Source organism: Lissotriton vulgaris, chromosome 1_1 (assembly GCF_964263255.1).
Source record: "Lissotriton vulgaris chromosome 1_1, aLisVul1.2, whole genome shotgun sequence".
Lineage (NCBI taxonomy): Eukaryota > Metazoa > Chordata > Amphibia > Caudata > Salamandridae > Lissotriton > Lissotriton vulgaris.
The window spans coordinates 290587465-290604419 of NC_141685.1; the positions used below are offsets into that span (position 1 = coordinate 290587465).

Genomic DNA, 16955 nt, shown 5'->3' on the forward strand with positions numbered 1-16955 from the left:
GCATTATATATATATATAATATCCAATTCCCACGATGCTCCTGTCGAAACTACGGACCCGTGGAGGGTGGTGCATGCACCGGGAGAGCACCCGGTTAACCAAATCAGTTTTTGTTTCGCGATAATAATGCACTCTCTGGTTTCAATGAAGTAAATAAATCAGGAAGTTTGTTTTGCTTCCACGCTACGCGTTTTGGCAATAACGCCTTGTTCACACGATGGAAGGAAAAAACCAAGTCACCATTAAGTACACATACACCTCGACGTAATACGTTGCGATAGACAAAGGACTTCGTACAACAGGGCCTCTGCCAGACTCCGGATCTGTGGCGGCCATTTTGGAACTCGTTTCCATGTATTCATACATTGCAAAATCATGTATTGCCCGCCCCACGATACAGTTAGCATACTCCTGTGAACATCATTGATACATAAATGTGGTCATAATACATAAAAACGGACATAATCATGAATAACATTGCAAAAATTAGCTAATGCATTCTTGGTCAGTAAAAGCCGTTGTGACATCAGTACCGGCTGCCTCTTAGATTGCATGTATGGTTTACATTTATACTCTTTTTTTGTGATGCAATATCTGTGCCTGGTCTACACGAGTGCATAATGTTCATCCATGTGATGTGATAGGTGATGTGTGATGTGTAAAGTCATACAATGAATTAAAACATGCAATATACCATCTTAATACCTCCAAGTTCAAGTCCAAGAGTGGTATATCCTATGCAAATACAAAATTACACGCATAGTGCGTAATGTTGTGAATCTCCGTCCATGTTGAGAGCGGAGACGACTGATGTATCATCTAACTACAATAGTAGTGGAAACTACGTTCTGTGGCCAATTTGTCCATGGTGGTCATCAAAATTTACTGTATAAATGCTAGGTACGTATCCTCAATTAAAGACAGCTGACCCGTGCATAGGGTGGACCCCCCAACAACCACTAGTCAATAATACTGGGCCATTGCCCACATTTACAGAATAGTTCCAACTCCAAAGGAATATACACCACGCAAGTGCCCATGATCTCAAAAGAGCTGTAGACCGTTCAATATGTGGTGGAAAAAGACAAAACAAGATCATACCGGGGTGACCACTCTGTCTGACATGATACCAACTCGTAATGTACCTCCGGAAAAAAAGGTTAGGGAACCCGTGAACGTTGCACTACCAAAGTAGTGTGGGCCCCTGCCTTTTCTCCTGTAGTGAAAGAGAAAAGAGAGAGAAAGAAAACATGATCAGTGAAATTAAAATCAATTTCGGTTGAACAGTTTGCTGCAATTACATTTGATTCATTCCCTATGGCTGCTACGAAGGACATTGTAGAACTAAAACACTCATGTTTCATACAGGTGTAGTCTTAGTTCTTCGTCAAGGTTTAACCCCCCCGGGGATTTGGTCTGGAGATCAATGATGTACCTCGATTCCCATTGTCTGAGTTTCAATACCCTATTACCTCCCATCGGGGATATTGTGATATGTTCCATGGCAATATAGCTGAGACCAACATTATTGGAAAAGTGGTGTTCCTGAAAATGGCGTGCCACCGGGTACTGTTGGTCCCGGTTGGTGATGGCCCACATGTGTTCTAACACGCGTTTCTTAGCTAGAAGGACTGTGCTACCTACATACTTCAACTTACAGGGGCACACCAAAATGCAGACCACAAAGGGAGTCCCACGAGTAGGGAACTGTGTAATGGTTTTTACTCTGCCCCCACCATCACAGTATTCTTTTTTCACGGTACTGTTCTTGCATGCCCTGCAGTGCCCACAGGGAAAGAAGCAGGAATATGCTGACCAGACACTGGGACATCCTCAATAGTGACCCCAATATAGTTCCCATCATAAGTGAAAAACCATGCATTACTTACAGAAAGGGATACAGCTTTAGAGACAGAATGGTACACAGAGTCATAAGGGTCTATAACACCATGAGAAATCAGGGATCAAAGGCTTCTTTCCCTGTGGGCACTGCGGGGCATGCAAGAAACTGTACCATGAAAAAACAGAATACCATGATGGTGGGGGCAGAGTAAAAATCATTACACAGTTCCTTACTTGTGGGATTGCCCATCCTGATGGCTTTGTAGATGATGATTAACACGTCTAACTGATCATGCCCTACCATGCTACTACCATCATGGGCGCCCAATGACCACCAGGTCTGCGAAACCCTGCCCTGAAACACTAAGACAACCCAGCTGCAAGGGATAATGGTTGTGGAGGCTTGCAATAGTGCCGGTACATGGAGTAAGCCGGTGAAACCCCAGTGGATCCTGCTTACACCCCCTCGGCAGACCGCTGCCCTCTCCGCTGCGCATGCGCGCCTCCCTAACAGATTGCTTCTGCATCCAATATGATCTGATTGTTCTTTTCAAATGCGCTGGAATGAAACACAGCGGATTAAGCGCGTTGAATTGCAAAACAATGAATCTGGGGATATTGCAGAGCAGGCGGGGGCTGGGAAGTGGTCGTAACATGGCGGGTGATGGGGAGGTTTCGGTGGCAACCACAACAATCTAACACAGGCACAGAAGTAGGCCAGGAAAGACCAAACCAATGGTAGGTTCATGTGAATGGGTTTGTATTGTTTTACATTGCGTAGAATTTGGCAGCAGGATTTTTAAAATATCATCTTTGTCCTGAATCTAGTGTAGGAAAGAATTAGGTCTGCCCATAGAGTGCTTCTGGACTGGGGTGGTGGATCACATGGTATTAGTGACTTAATTTCTGAGCTGCAGCCAGGGGGGCTATTCTGATGGGTGTGGGAGAGGCGGGGGTCTGCCTGTTTATCTGTTGCTGTCATGTGAAGTGCACAGGCTGTGAGTGAGGTAGATAGGGGGTGGGGCACTTCCTGTCAGAGTGTGTCCACAACGTGCTCCATGTTTTCTGTTGCAGACGTGGGAGGGCGGTGACACTGGAGCGCCATCGAGCCTGTTTATTCGTCCATTTAAAAAAAAAAAAGCATGTGATGCTGCTCTGTTGAGGTGGAACTTGAAGCGGTCGCCGGAACCCTGAAATGTGTACTTTGTGTCCATTGTGTCGCATCTGCACGTGCTGCTTACACCTTGGCCATAACTATCTCTCCAGCAAGGCACGTGGAAGCAGGTTTTTGCAAGAGCAAACTGAGAGCAGAGACTGCAGCAGAGGAAGTGAGGGGCACGAGATCCTGCACCAAAGATCGCGATAAGATACTGTGCAAAGCAGACCAAAAGTAGGGCCTGGCATTCAAGAACTCTCCATGTGCCACAGGGGAGAGCCTGTTCAGATTGCCCACAAAGGCAGCCCAGGGGCAGACTCGTGCAAACTCATGAGGGATAGGGCTGCATGTTGGCTGAAACTCTACAGACCCCTAACTGCATGGTGGCAAAGCAGTCCACCACTTCAAAGCGGACAGTTAAAGAGACACATGGCACTCTTACAAAACAACTGCTCTTTTTAGAAGAGGCAACGCTATTCTTAGGAAATGGCAGATAAATATACCTTTCCTGCAGAAACCAGTAATAAGCACCTTGTTTTACCAAGCAGGTTATTTCCCCACACATGCTGCTCTCCCTCGATGTTCATTCCCAGGCAGAAAACCTTTGTTTCCTCCAATGGAGTTCTGCCCCCGCCCCTCCTAAACAAAGATAAATAGTCCTTGCATTCGAGTTTTAATTACTTTTAAATCTCCTTTACATTTTTCTACTTTCCTTTCAATTTCAGAAGCTCTAGTTGAGCGGGTAGGCCTGCCTTTGTCTTTTCTGGTGTGGTTCTTTCTGCATCTTTGTTGCCTGGGGTTATAAATGCCCTCTTCCTGCCACTCTGCTTTATTAGCATCAACAGGTATTGGATCTTGACATAGAGGGGGCTACAGACAGCTCGATGTATGTTGCAAGCACTTATGTGACCAGTACGTGACCTCTGTATTTCGTGGATGTTTACACCATGCAGTTGACTTTACATCCCAGATTTGGAGATGTGATAAAGTAGTTCCTTAATGTTCATAGCAGCACAGAACTATCCGCTGCAGAATCACCTTCTCTATCCGGGCAGGGGCTGCAGAACCCCTTCCTGCAATCACCCAACCAGCCTCCTCCTGCTACAATGAAGCTTCCCATGAAAACTCTCTTCACCCAGTACATGCCAGACGATTGGCCGAGCCAATGCTTGTTTGTGTTATATTTTCTTTCCTATGAACCTTTTCGTGAGAAGATCTCTTGTTGCCCTTAATGGATCCCATCAGGCCAAGTCTCACTTTCCAAGAACTCACAATGGGTATTTGTGGTATCCGCGCTCCTGTGGAATCTGGTCCACAGGAGTCCTGTTGAAGGCCCCTGTGGACAATCTTCTAGAAACACTACCGCCACTGTCAAGTCTTAGCATATTTGCGACATTATTAGCACCCTACCCCTGGGTACCATTGCGCCTAACAGTTTTATTATGCTCCAACTTTTCCAGGGAGCAGCACTTCTGTGAGAAGTATAAATACAACAAGATTATAACGCAAAGCTTCTGTCCACCCACCCAGAATCCTTTTCCAAAACTGAAAACGGCACTGCATGCTGCATATGTCTTAAGTCACCGGCTAGTGAAGGTCAGGATTAGATGCAACTAGAGTCTTGCTCCACTTTCTTTAGTTGTTTGTGTGGTGCATCTATAAAATGATTAAAACAATAACAGGGTGACCATATATTGAGGCCAATGTAAGAATCTGCTTTATATCCGGTTAGAGGCGGCAGACCCAGAAGCTGAGGTCGGCCCGGGACCAGGGTTCAATTCCCGACGCGGCAGGGTACGGAACCAATGTCAGCGGGCTTGATAAATCTCGCCTCGGTGCCTCTATAACCATGGGTCCCACGCTGCAACTCTGGGCAATAGCTTGCTTAATCTCCACAACGGCCCCCTCGCTGCCGGGGATGCCTGGCTTCACCTTGGGGATACCCAATAGGGACCATCTCACAGGGAAAGCCAGGACGGGTTCCCCAGCGGCACACAGCGCCAAGAAACCCTGGGATGAACGTGCGCTCTACAAATTCATACTAACATAACATAACATATCACCCCAAGACCCTCTGGCCTGCAAAAACTGGCCTAAAATGGCACTGTTTGTATGGAAAAACGAGCGCCTAAGTGGCAAAATCAAATTTCATGAGGGGCTTCAAAGATCCTGGCTTTGGAGTGAGGCAATTAATATTGTAGAACATATTTGGATAGTTTAATTTAATTCCACTTGGTCTTTATTTACCATAGAATTTACTTTAGAACTTTACATTTAGAAAAACGAATCCGTAAGCAAACACCTGCTGCCACCGACCTTAACCCAGGTGGCCCCATTGAAAGTAAGTGAAAACACTGATTGAGAGCAAATATGTCCAGGCCAGACATTTGTATGAAAGGAGAAATACATCGCATAATTGGATTAGAGTCTTAAAGTCTTAACGTTTTACACGTTAAATCCAATTACACATGAGGATTTCTGATTTTTCTTAGTTGTTTGCACTGGGCGGCTATAGCTTGACCTTTCTTTTTGTTTCTAGGCCTCTTGGAGTGTAAGACTTGTTTTGTCACTGGTGGGGTGCCTGTGGGATGTTCCTGCATAGTTTAATGGAGGGCTCGCCACATTCCTCCTGCTCGTCTCAGTACTTACTCACTTAGTCAGGTCAGGGATAAAGCCTATTTTTTTGCCTTGCCTTACTGTGCTTGGTGGAAGAACAGGCCTTGAGTGAGGTGCAACTCTGGCACAGAAAGGCCCATCTGGACACAGGCCTGCTCCCTATATTCCTGCATGTTTACCAATTAATGGCAACCTTTGCTTTGATCGGTGCATAATCAGCAGTCGGGGACCGGGGTGCAGTCTTTGTGCTGAGCATAGGAGGCAACCAATGACCTGGAAACATGGATGAGCCAGAGAGGGCTCCGGCTGAACAAGGCAGAGTCTGAAGTTACCTTCTTTGGCACTCAAGTTCGATAATTAAAAACAAGTGCAAGAAAAGCCAGTGGGTCTGCTGGTGGATGTCAGTCCTCTTGCTTTGTAAATGGTTCTTTTGTTATGTTTTTGCAAAACGTTGTGGTTGGAGAAACTGCGAGCACTAGTCAATCTAAAAACAATTGTCTAAAAGCAAAAAACTTGTTTCTTTGATCTCAAAGAGTACACACTGTCTTTGTAATAACTGCCACTGAGGGGGACTACTTTATGTGCAGATGTGCTCCGCGTGAAAGGGAAGAATGCTGTCAGGCACAGTCTAGTTAGCCAATGACCGAAGTGGACTAACCTACTGCCTTATGGTGCATGCTTTTGAGGGAGAATGAAAAACGTGAATTACATAACAAGAAACCAGTGGATAAAGACAGCTAGCGACTGAAAGCCCTTGTCATGTTTCATATGCTCCTGTTGGGACGATATGGTATATAGCCTCAAGTTATCTGTCCATCCCCTCACCTTGCCAAAGCATCTTTATATATTCCCACCTAGCCCTTGATACCCAGGTCACCAAAGGTGCTATCATCTGCTTTGTACAGTTGAGAATCCTCAAAAGAATACTCCGTGCACTGAGAGACAGCCAAATATCCCAGTGACGTAGGATCTGACCCAGTCCTGGCTAGAGTTTGTAAATTGAGTCTACTTGGCCTTCTCAGTAAAGATCCTCCATTATTGTCAGATGGTGGAGAAGGCCCCTACCGGGCTTATCCCTGTCTCTTTAAATGGGAGCGCATGCATTTGCTGCACCAAGGCCTTCATTGGATCCCCAGTCACAGCACAGTGTGTTTTAAAACATTGACAGCTATAGCAACCAATCAAAATACTTTTAAGCAACCAAATGTGAGGGGTGTATCCCAATTGCTCTTTGCATTCATCTGGTACAAAAGGGAGTGGTGATGGACGGAGCATCTCAACCAATCAAACACTCACACCCAGTCAACAGATCTGGGTTTAATCCATCACCGTTCTTTAGCCCACTCTGCCACCCCAGTTCAGACATGGCCATATGCAAATCAGTCTGATCCTGTGCCTCATGGGAACCGTCCAGCCCGAACTGCCAAGCCATGCCTTCCCTGGACCGGAAACAAGCTACCGAGGACCGGTTTCTGGCATTACAGCCGTCTTCAGCCCGGCTTGCTTGAATCCAGTGGCAAAGTGAGCAAGGAACTCACGTCTGAGCATACCCTGCCAACTTAGGGCGAACAAAGCGGTACAAAAGGGGGTGGTGATGGACGGAGCTTCTGAACCAATCAAACACTCACACCCAGTCAACAGATCGGGGTTTAATCCATCACCGTTCTTTAGCCCACTCTGCCACCCCAGTTCAGACATGGCCATATGCAAATCAGTCTGACCCTGTGCCTCATGGGAACAGTCCAGCCCGAACTGCCAAGCAATGCCTTCCCTGGACCGGAAACAAGTTACAGAGGACCGGTTTCTGGCATTACAGCCGTCTTCAGCCCGGCTTTGCATTCATCTGGCCGGACCTTTCTTTCAGCCTCTAGATCCAAAGCAGTAAGCTACCATGGTATGGGACACTCCATTGGTGTGGCAACATTTTTGAATACTCTGCCTTTAATTCTACATGCTGAGACCAATGTATTGAGTTCTAAAACCAATGAAAAGGTGCCTTTTTAATCAGTAATCCTCGCAAAAACATGACTGGAAACCAAGATCAGCCCTAGCAAAAATTCTGAAAACTGTCCCACGTTGCAAGAAGCTATGACTATTATGAGCTCAAAAGTTCACTGTAGGCCACCTACATAAAAACTACCCCCCCCCCCCAGCCTACAGCCCACTGGGATAACACTAGCATGACCCAATGGCTAGCCAGGCCCTGCATGCCATGGTGTGCCATATGTGCGAGACTGCTTGCAAATCCTCGCATTCCAGGAATCAAGAAGGCCATCCACAAGTACCTGCTGCTTGGATGCCTCTTCATTATCAGACGTAAAAAGCCTTGAAAGCAGTGGTTATCTATTTCTTTAATCCTATTTCTACATGTTCTGGACCACTGGTCATGCCTCCCGGGCCCTTCGGGGCTATGAACGAAGGAAGCAACAACAAGTTGCTTTAGAACGACGAAGAAAGAATGCAATCAGTCATTTTATGGAGGCCCAGACAGTTTCTAAGAAGTGTTGCAGCTAGGTAAACCCTTCAGACCTGCATTGCGGAGCAAAGTTTGTGGACGAATCAGTGACCGGGTATGCGGTTATAGGTGGAATGATGTAGATGATCCCCAAAGCAGAGCATCAACATGTTCTGAAGAGAAAAAAAGTGAAGAAGAGGGTCGAGTGCGCTGAGGAGAAGCGGGTCGAGTGCGCTGAGGAGAAGCGGGTCGAGTGTGCTGAGGAGAAGCGGGTCGAGTGTGCTGAGGAGAAGCGGGTCGAGTGTGCTGAGGAGAAGTGGGTCGAGTGCGCTGAGGAGAAGCGGGTCGAGTGTGCTGAGGAGAAGTGGGTCGAGTGCGCTGAGGAGAAGCGGGTCGAGTGCGCTGAGGAGAAGTGGGTCGAGTGCGCTGAGGGAGAAGCGGGTCGAGTGCCCTGAGATCAGAGTCTTTCAGAAAGTGAAGAGCCCAACCGATAAGTGCAGAGGCCGTAAGATGGAGTGTAGAGGCCAGCATGCAATGAGAGATGCCATTCTAAAAATATGCCAACTGAGCCAGTTCTAGGCCCACGATTGGGAAAAGTTTACTTTGCCATCATATCAATTTAGCAATCTTTGATTTATTAGGAAGGTCATAGGGGGCAACTCTGGCAACTCTCCTATCCCATTCAGCTACCAGCTAGTGGAGACTAGAGCTACCTGGTTGAACGTGTGGGGGAGGTGCCATGAGGACAGCTTTAGGTGTTACAGCATCGGTGCTAATGGGATACGCCATTGAGAGGTTTCAGTAAACAACCATTGGTAGGGGGCACAGGAGTTTGCAATTCCAGTCATTTATGAAATAAAGAAATGTAAGAAAATAAGTCGTCAGCAATTCTGGGAAGGGAGGGCATGGATTAAATGTGGCTGCATTGCATTCTGCCGAGCCCTGGGGGCAGAAAGGCTAGCCTTTAATAGCTGGGGAGAGGATGTGGTCTAATGGCTAAAACGGTGGACCTCGAAGCTGGGGAATCGGGTTCGAGACTCTGCAGGGACGCTCAACCTCCTGTGATTCTGGGCAAATCACTTAATCTCCCTGTGCCTAACAAAAATGAATGTGTCAGTCTGCAATGTAACTGGTGCTCATGTAAAGCTTTCTGATACCTTCGGGTCGATTTTGCGCTGTATAAAACTCCCCCCAAAATATTGTTCTACAAAGGCCCACAGTGAGACAGGATAGTGGCAGTTCATTCTAATGCATAAGCTGCACTACAGGCAGGAAAGTTCAAATTTATGTGGCAAAAAGGAGCAACTGGGGTGACCGTTAACTAAATTATACGATACAAAAGGGGATGATGGACGGAGCGTTTGAGCAAATCAAACACTCGCCCCAGTCAACTGAACTGGGTTTAATCCATCACCATTCTTTAGCTCACTCAGCCACCCCAGTTCAGACATGGCCATATGCAAATCAGTCTGACCCTGTGCCTCATGGGAACAGCCCAGCCCGAACTGCCAAGCCATGTCTTCCCTGGACTGGAAACAAGCATCCTGGGACTGGTTTCGGATTCATAATTCTCATCAGCCAGGCTATCTTGAATCCAGTGGCCAAGTGAGCAAGGGACTCACGTCTGAGCATACCCTGCCAACTTAGGGCGAACAAAGCGATACAAAAGGGGATGATGGACGGAGCGTTTGAGCAAATCAAACACTCACCCCCAGTCAACTGATCTGGGTTTAATTCATCACCATTCTTTAGCTCACCCAGCCACCCCAGTTCAGACATGGCCATATGCAAATCAGTCTTACCCTGTGCCTCATGGGAACAGTCCAGCCCGAACTGCCAAGCTATGTCTTCCCTGGACCAGAAACAAGCATCCTGGGACCGGTTTCGGATTCATAATCCTCATCAGCCAGGCTATCTTGAATACAGTGGCCAAGTGAGCAAGGGACTCACGTCTGAGCATACCCTGCCAACTTATGGCGAACAAAGCGATACAAAAGGGGATGATGGACGGAGCGTTTGAGCAAATCAAACACTCACCCCAGTCAACTGATCTGGGTTTAATCCATCACCATAAAAAAAGAAAATACCATTCTTTAGCTCACTCAGCCACCCCAGTTCAGACATGGCCATATGCAAATCTAAATTAGGCATCCCAGCGTAATGGTAAATTTCACAAAGGCGATCCCAAAATCAAATAGGACGATTGAGCAGGCATAACGAACAAGTTGTTCTATAACAATGCTTTTGTTTTTCATTGAAGCACAGAAACAACATTAAATAGTACGTCCCTTCCTAACCTCCTTGAGTAAAATAGTTTGTGTACACTTAGGTACTCAGCAGAAAACAAGCCTGCATGCAGGGCTTTAAGTGGGCCGGGTCTTACCGGTGCTGAGCGCCGGCAGTTTTTTAAAGGGGGCCTCGATCGGGCTCTGTTTTGTGCCCCGGCACAGGTTGTCCGTTTTTTCCCAGACTGCAGATACAGCAGGCACATCATGTGCGCATGCTCACACTGCTCACTTCTCACTAGTGGAGAAGTTACGGCATGACGTCATGCCTGGTTAGCGTTGTAGAGGAAGGAAAATTCTTTAAAGAGAGTCATATTCTTTCTGAGTCGACTCAGAAGACAACGACGGACATAGCGGGGCCTCGTATTGTAGCTATTGCAACCGTATTGTGGTGATATTTATTACTTTTATTTTTGACACTTTTTGGTTTTCAGTTGATATATTGATGCAGTAGCAAACTTTGACAACATAGGTCCTGAAGAAAGCCTTGGGCATGTTTACCCATATAGCTGAAACATGTCGACCTTCATAACTAGCAGTTATTTGTTCACACTGCTTTTTGCACTGTTTTTGGTTTTATTTAGAGTGTGATCCGATATTTGTAATACATTTTGTTTCTCTCCTTACAACTCTATTTTAAATACTGCACTTACTTTTTCATGCACTGCACGAGATTTCCACGTGACCATTGACTTATGATACATACGATCTGTTTTTTCACTTCCTGGCGCTCCCTCGATGACTCTATTGAGAGGTTTTTCCCTTGAAGATTATCTCTATGATCAAGAGACATATCATTTGATTGGGGGGATGACCAGATGATAAGATTGATCACGTAGACAATTGATGGGAATCCAAGCTCTGCTCAAAGGTCCCTGTGTCTTTAGAATACTCCTGTTTGTTTACTTCTGTTCCTCGTAGTCCTAGGCACTTGTTGGCACTTTTTTTGCGAGACCCCCAGTTCAGTAGGTTATTGGTATTGTATAGATGAGGAATTAACCTGCGGCAGGTCGTTAAATTATCCCAATTCTCTAATTATTTGTTATGGTATATTGTTGTCCATTATATACCGCGTCATACCCTGCTGCGTAGTGCGAAATATTATTTTTTTGTGGACAAGTTCACGCTATAAGGGAGTGCACTGGTATTGGGGTGTTTTATTTGTTATGATTCTATGCGGGTGACTTTTGGTGTTGTGCATTCTTGAGTGACTATGCGATGCTGTGTTGTGGCTCAGTGCCTAGCAGTGTGACGGACGAGGCGTAAGAAACCGGCATGCAAAATCTAGCTCTAATTTCCTAGTAGTTATAATTTACTATGTAGGTTCTGTGCTATGTTTCATGGTTTCTTTTATGCTGGGTCAGGGATAGACGCGGGACCTACCTGGCTGGTCAGTATTATAGGCGTTCCAACCTAGCCAGAGGGACAGCAGGATAAAGTGTGCCTGCATACCAAAAAGGGAGTTAATTAGTGAAGGCCCGGTTGTCTATATGGCAATGTGTGCGAGGCAGAGATACTGTCAAATGAGTAAAAGTATGCCAAATTGGTAAAAAGTAAAGTTGATGACGAGAACTGTAACCACACATCCTTTTAATGCAGGGATACCTCCTGCTGATGCCAAATACACCTCATGAGTGAGAAAAGAAGTAGAAGGGCAACCAAGGTTGGCAGCCTGAGCAGAAACTACACAATCTTTAAAGGATTTCACTTACTCCTGCTAGGCAGAAGGATAGCAACATTTCGGGAGGGGTTCACGGTCCAAGCCCCTCTTATACTCCCACAGGTCGGCAATCCCTACTGATGTCATAGCCTGAGTGGCACCCCACACATGTAAGTGCGAGAGACAAAACGCTTGGTTGATGGGTGCCCTGACAGCCCAGAATGAGTCACTCCTCCCCTCGTTGCACTTTGTCTTTAATCAACACAGCAATCTCAGTACTTTTTCGTAGATTTCAGAGCCCCTAGCCCTTTCTATTTAATATACGGAGTCAGACTCCTGCCGACCTCCAATCCCTCTCAGAAATAACTTCCATTCATTATTGGTAGGGAAAGATATTTCAGGGCAAACAAAAGCTAAAATGGTAAAAGGAGACTTGCTATGTTTCCAGTGTTTCAGCTAAGACATAGTAGTGCTTGTACTTTAGACCCCTTGCAAATAGTGGTTGTGAGTTTACTGGTAAAACAAATTAAACAAGGAAAAGGTATAGGGCCCGATTCACAGAATAAACTTAAGACTCAATCCTAAACTTACTACTATTTTGGTATTCACAGAATGCACTTACTACTTTTGGCATTCACAGAATGCACTTACTACTTTTGGTATTCACAGAATGAACTTACTACTTTTGGTATTCACAGAAGTTAGGATTTTGTCTTAAGTCTGTCTTAAGTCTGTCTTAAGTCTGTCTTAAGTCTGTCTTAAGTTTGTCTTAAGTTTGTTTTAAGTTTGTCTTGAGTTTGTCTTGAGGTTGTCTTGAGTCTGTCTTGAGTCTGTCTTGAGTCTGTCTTGAGTCTGTCTTGAGTCTGTCTTGAGTCTGTCTTGAGTCTGTCTTGAGTCTGTCTTGAGTCTGTCTTGAGTCTGTCCTGAGTCTGTCTTGAGTCTGTCTTAAGACAAACTTAAGACAAAATCCTAACTTCTGTGAATACCAAAAGTAGTAAGTTCATTCTGTGAATGCCAAAAGTAGTAAGTGCATTCTGTGAATACCAAAATATTTATAAGTTTAGGATTGAGTCTTAAGTTCATTCTGTGAATCGGGCCCATAGATTTTGTTAGAACACAATCCGGTTTTAGATTGACCCAATTTTCATCACCAAGGTCAATTTTGCATATTGATGTTACCTTGACATATTGCAAATCCTTCAAAATGGCATAACTTTCTAAGCAACTAACATCATAAAACACACCAAAATAGACACTTATGTTTCATTGAACGGGAGTTGTACACTGTAGAAAGTGATGGAATTTTCATTGGGTCTTCAGCACTGACAGCTCCTAACAAACAGCTGCGCTATCTTCTGTTTGTATCTTGTCCCACAGATACTGTCCATCTAAGGCAGCAAGGCATGTTATGGGGGTGTCCCAGCCATGGTGAACATTGGCTCCAGCCTACCACTGAGGCGCCTTCCTCCCAGCAAGACGCACTCGTTAAACTGGATGGAGCGTGCCGGGTACTGACCGTGGGCCAGGTAGGTTGGCTCTTGCCCCGCAAACAGAGAATCGAAATCGAATGCAATTGACATTAGTGTGCGGGTCACATCTGCTCCACTCTACTTGGTTAATAAGTTACAGTTAAACACTTTATTCTCATTGTCCCTTAGTTTGGACCAAACTTTAAAATAATGATATTAAACATAGCAGATAGTAGTTATTGAAGATATTTTAGGCTTTCTTCTAATAATGCAAAAAAGTTTAAGACCATGTCTAGATCCAGAAGCACATCAGACCCAATTTCAGCATCAGAATAGGTGTTCAAATGATTAAAATATTTATAAATATATTGATATTTAATTGACCTAAATATAGAAAAATGGAATGATTGCGGATCTTCCTGAGCAATTTTATTTTCATTTTCAACTTCTTTCCTGATTTTTCAATTTTTTTCTTTCAATTTTCCTAATTTACATTGGATGAGTTACAAAGCTTTTCTGGAGTCAAAATGAAAGAAACGTACCTGATATATGAGTCATTCTCTCGTCTTCTAGGTGAACGATTGTTCTTAGTACAATGTCATCGTTTCCTTGATCTCTATATGTGTAACTTTTCACTCATGCTAAAATCTAATTTTAGAGTTGTTAACATTCTTATCTGTTATTGTACCTTTACAAGTCCACCATAGGAGTATGAAACCTCAGGTGGTTTTTTTTGAGGGGGGCGGGGGTGGGGGTTCAAAAACGCCTAGAATAATCCTATTTTCAGTGTGTGGACAGATGCCTAAATTTAAAGAAAGTTGGAACGTGGAAATAATTCTACTGAATGTATGGAAAGTGATATTCATTGTATTTAACATTGATTTTATAATTAGGGAACAGTTGTAGGCCTGCATCAGAGTGCAAGAACACACCTTCCTGCTATGGATATCCTGGCTCATTAGCACCAGTAAATAGCATCTGCGTGCTGGTCCCAATTTATATCTGCATTCCCGATTACAGATTATGGTAACACAATTATTGGAATCAGGTAGAACTTTCTAAATAAGAGCATTTATGGAGTCCCTCTACAATGTTAAAGTAAGGATTTTTTTTTTTTAATTATGCAAAGTAAGCATCGTCCTTCTCTTACTATCATCCGTACCTGCGCTAGCAAACAAGGGGCGGTAGTATTGCTGCTGAGAAGCCATCCACGCTGTGTCCCACTTTTAGCCCCTCACAACACACAAAGATTCCCAGCTGGGCCGACCCACCTTTGGCTCACCCACAGCCATAACAGCCTATGGACTGTCTATCCCCTACACCCCTCATGTTTCTGCGTTTCCATGCTGCTGCTACTGGGACACCCTTTGGTTACTGACGAAGGGTACAATCTTCTCATCCACCCTTTCCAATTCCAGGATGTCCTTCCCAGGGACATCCCGGATCAGAAACTGGTCATCTGGAAGCAAGGTTGTTATTTCTTCGTACACTTCGCATAGTCATGTAAAATCGAAAAACATAGACCTACTACCTGTACCCCAACATTTTCAGGTTTTTGCCTGACTAGACAAGAAAAGTCAAAGATGCCCCCACTCCTAGCTAAGCCATCCTCACCAGAAATGCAACTGTGTATTTGTGGCAATTCTGAGGGTGTCCCAGAGCAGGACTTGGAGTGTGAATGTGTGTACCCGAGTCACCCTTGGTGTGAACCTCACTCATCTATTATCACTCTCATCCAACATAGCTGCAGGTTATCAACCTTCAGACAAGGCAGAGTTTCAGGAGGATTCATCTGTTGCATCTTCTGTGGATCTCTGCACATCCCTTTCTGATCCATCAGAGCAAGTTAATGTCTGCAAACACACCTCTGGAATCTGGTGCCATTATATGGTAGCCTTGGATGCATGGAAGACAAGAACAGGTCCTGAGTTGTAGTGTCATATGAAAGTCCTACAATCTTCGCCCCTTTACATGGCTCGCAGTGGTGGGATCAGATTTTAAGTGAAACTGCATTAACATTCAGACTAGATGGCGAGTGAACACTGTTCAGAGTAAAGGTAAATTGGGGCACAAGTGTAACTGGGTGGGCAATGAACACATCAAAAATTCAAGGAAAAAAATGCTTTGTGATGTATTATCTGGCAGGAAAATATATCTCATCCAAAAAGACTGGTACCTTATTTTATTAGGAACCTCGGGCAGCAAACTCTGGAGAGACAACCATTTTGGACAGACAATGATTTAAGGCTACTCTCTTTACTATTCCTGAAACATGATGTTTCCTCAAAATGGCAGTCAAAGGTAGAAGGACCCTATGATTGACATCCGTCATACCTTCACACACGGGCAATCACCTCTTACATCCAGTGTTCTGCAGCACATGCAGGACTGGTGTTTCAGGAGCATTCGACATCTGGAACGACAACATCTGGGGATCTCAACGCATCTTCTGGTTCATCAAAACAGGTTAATGGTGGAAAACACACCTCTAGAATTGTATTCCCCATTGTATGAATGACCATGAGCACTTAAAGACAAGAACAGATTCTGACATGGCGTACATGAACATTCCTATGATTTTGCACCTGTATGTGGCTTGTTTCTTTGTATCAAATGTTAAGTAAAACAATCTTGACATTCATACTAAAGATGGAGTAAATATAAACATATTCATTTCACAGGGAGCTCCTCATATTTACCAATCGCATGCGAGTGGCTCAGGTAGTTTTTTTGTTCTTTTTTTGCATGGCGGTACTACCAAATGTATGATGGCAAAAACAGCACTGCAAGAGTGAGCAAGAGTCTGTCTTTGGTTTTTGATCTTTATTGTATAGCACAATTGCATACTCCAAATGTCTAGTAGAGGGGTTCTGCATCCGCACAAGGATGGAAACAATGCAGACATGTGGTGTGCCAAGTGTGATCCACAGCCCCCTCACACTTTCACAGGTTTTTGCTTCATTTCGAGGATCTGGGGCGAAGTGGCATGAAATCTAACTCAATTTCAGCACTAGCCATGAAAGAAAAAAGGGTGGTCCCTATCCAAATACCACACTACACCTGTAAGCTTTCCATACATTTGATTTGATTTGATTTAGTATTTCTAAAGCGCGCAATTGCCTATGGGCCTCTTGGCGCTGTGTCCGATGTGAAAGAAAATCTGACCATGCATGCTTTATCTAGGCGTTAAAGGGCCAAGTTTTTAAGGCTTTCCTGAAGTGGATCAGCGAGGGGCTACATTTGATCGTGATGGGTAAAAGATTCCAATCCTTGGCATGAGCAACATGTAACGTCATATGGGCAGTGCTACCCCAAGAACATACGATTCCCGTTTTGCCAGTCTAGGAACTGCATATGTAGTAGCCTCCCATTCCTTAAGTGTACATAAGCACAACAACAGAAAAGTTACGCTATCGGGTGGAGGGTGCAGATGGGCCGGTGAAACACAAGTGGGCTGCATATTGATGGGATG

General features: G+C 44.8%; 1 protein-coding gene across 3 annotated transcripts in view; it reads left to right on the forward strand.

Moving 5' to 3' along the window:
* Positions 1-16955, forward strand: part of SLC6A9 (solute carrier family 6 member 9) — a 602921-nt gene that overhangs the window by 102089 nt on the left and 483877 nt on the right. The window contains exon 2 of one of the 3 annotated variants that reach the window (XM_086952325.1): positions 13392-13540. The exons of the other annotated variants lie outside the window; for them this stretch is intronic. The gene's annotated coding sequence lies outside the window, so the exon portion shown is untranslated. The remainder of the gene's footprint in view (positions 1-13391; positions 13541-16955) is intronic. 3 annotated transcript variants of the gene reach the window in all.